At 40.2% G+C, this 2500-nt stretch overlaps 2 protein-coding genes across 3 annotated transcripts in view; both read left to right on the forward strand.

The window, feature by feature from the left end:
- LOC137992154 (uncharacterized) overlaps window positions 1–519 on the forward strand; it is a 10122-nt gene extending 9603 nt beyond the window's left edge. The window contains exon 4 of the mRNA XM_068837290.1: window positions 1–519. This exon is cut by the window's left edge and continues 684 nt beyond it. The gene's annotated coding sequence lies outside the window, so the exon portion shown is untranslated.
- A 1952-nt stretch (window positions 520–2471) lies between these two features.
- The window catches only part of LOC137992153 (uncharacterized), an 11160-nt gene continuing 11131 nt past the window's right edge, over window positions 2472–2500 (forward strand). Inside the window, exon 1 of one of the 2 annotated variants that reach the window (XM_068837289.1) lies at window positions 2472–2500. This exon is cut by the window's right edge and continues 538 nt beyond it. The gene's annotated coding sequence lies outside the window, so the exon portion shown is untranslated. The other variant, XM_068837288.1, reaches the window with a different exon arrangement.

Genomic DNA, 2500 nt, shown 5'->3' on the forward strand with positions numbered 1-2500 from the left:
GGCTGTGTGGCTTCCAGCTGAATCAAAATACATAAACCTTGAACACGGTAGGCCGCCAAGGCATTTGTTGAGTTAATACTAAAAGTTCTTGGAAGCTTATTTTACATAGTTTATTTATAAAATTATGTTGAAGTTGTGTGTAATATATTAATTTCCAAGTTCATGTCTGCCTTCTCTTCAAAGCGAGTCTAAGTGCGAAGTTTTTGTGATGGTAATTAGTTCTACTTTAAATATGAATAAAAACTAATTTTCATAACAAAAACTTCGCACTTAGACTCGCCTTGAAGAGGAGGCAGACATGAAAGCGGAAATGGCCTATTCAAAGTGACCCAGAAGACATGTAATAGTCTCAAGGTTAAAAGTTAGCAAAAAATACAAGGTTGTACTTGTAGTATTTAATCCAAATTTTTTGGGGTTAATGTGTGAAAGCATTTTTAGTAAATTATCATCAGTTGAAAAATTTGCGTAGCAAACTTTAGAGTTGTAAATTCGTTTCGGAATAAAATTGTGTTAAATTGTTCTCATATGCTGTGTATCATTAGAAAGTCTTTTATTTACCAAGTTTACGTCTTTCATGATGTAACTTTCTCCGGTATGAAATAAACTTTATAGCTAGTTTTTATGTGATGAGGTCACGTTGTCTTTCCGGTTCCAATAGATCGTTCACTCACTCGCTTTCCATCATCAAATAATGGTAAAATCCGAGATTCGCTCTTAGTTCTTTTAGCCGGGAGTGGGCCGCGACTGGCGTGGGGACAACTAAGCAGCCATAGGTTTAAATAACCCAGCAATAAAATATCCCGCCAGCTACCCAGGCTAGTTCAAACCATTTAACGGAAGATTTGTTTTGCGCATAGTCATGTGAGATTGTCCTTCAACGTAGTATTCATTTCTCACGCGTTCTTATTTCACATTTGTTTCCTATATCAACTTAAGTGCCCATCACCTCAAGACAATTTTCCCCTTTCTTCTTTCTCTAAAATCATCCCAAATACATGGTGTAATTTTTATAACCTTTTGAATGAAATCTCACTTTTTTGTTGGCTTTGAAAGACGGGAAAAGTGGTCTACTTTGATCAATAACCGAGTAATGAAAGGGAATGGGTTCGATACCGAGTTGACGTCACAAACTGCTTTGCGTTCAGAAAAGTGAAAACAGCGAACAGAATTTATGACGTCAACCCGGCATCGAACCCATTCCCCTTCATTGCTCGGTCATTGATCAAAGTATGACCCAACCTCGTCCCCAGGGCGCTTTTCCAGTATTACCACATTTCCCGGCTTTCAAAGCCAATAAAAAAAAGTAAAATTTCAATCAAAAGGTTCTAAAAACAACACCATGTCTGGGATCATTTCGGAAAATAAGTAAAGTGGAAATGTGGTTTGAAGTTATAAGTACTTTAAGCTTTGAAGAGAAAGCGCCTTCTTGTTCAAGGAGGGAGAATCAAGAATTGACGTGAGTTGCCTCTGTAGTCTCTGTACATATTAGTTCAAACGTTCAACGAGCAGAAACAAGAAATTTCTATAATTGTAAAACTTCTTATATGTAAAATTCCAGACCTTGTTCTCGCTATGAACCCTTCACACCTCTGTTCCTAATCCTAACTGTAACCACTTGTTGCGCGACACCCTCTTTCACAACCCCCTCCCCCTCCACCCCTACCAAGACAAACGGCTACGAATTTCTACCGGACTCGTCTGCGAGAAACACAACGCAACCGCTTGAGTGTGGAGATGGCTTATCAAGTATTTAGTTAGCCTGTTGCTCCAGAATAACTGGAAAACGACAGACGAAGATAACGTACAAGATGAGCAAGCAAACAAAGATGTGTTTCTCGAACTGTTTTTCTCTGTTCCGGAAAGTCGCGGAGAGGAACGACAACCCGAAAGCGAAAGTACAAACCGTATCAGGCGTTCCTGGGAGGAAAAGACACTGTGGGACTCTCCCCTCCCCTGGAAAGACTACTACGACATTAGGTTGTTAACCATTTTAAAAAAATTTCCGGAAATTTCGGTAAAATTTCCAACGAGTGAAAAACGGGTTCCATTGAACTCAATTCCGTTCGCCGCCCGGTGATTGCGATTTTACGCGCCAAAATTAGAATTATGGCCGTGAATAGCCTGGAACTGGTGAGACCTTTCAAAACTTGTAAATGGAACACACAGTTCCATCGGAAAGTTTCCAACGGGAAAACAGGACTACCTTTTTCAGACGTCCCGCTCCTCCCGGAAATTTGTTACTGGAACGAACCAAAGAGCCGTGTCCATTAACAAACCAACCGGAATTTCCGGAATTTTTTGCTTAATGGTAGACAACCTATGTCTTTGGTCACAAATTTCCGGGGCGTGCGTGGGAGCGTCCCCATAAAGTTGCAGATGTTTTCCTGAAATCAGTTCAGGATCGTTGACTACCTTCAGGGAGACCGTATTGATTTAATAGTGAGAATTAAAACCTCGCACACAGAGTAAGTTTGTTGGGGGACCAAAAAGATCAGAGGGA

This window comes from Montipora foliosa, chromosome 2 (assembly GCF_036669935.1).
Source record: "Montipora foliosa isolate CH-2021 chromosome 2, ASM3666993v2, whole genome shotgun sequence".
Classification (NCBI taxonomy): Eukaryota; Metazoa; Cnidaria; class Anthozoa; order Scleractinia; family Acroporidae; genus Montipora; species Montipora foliosa.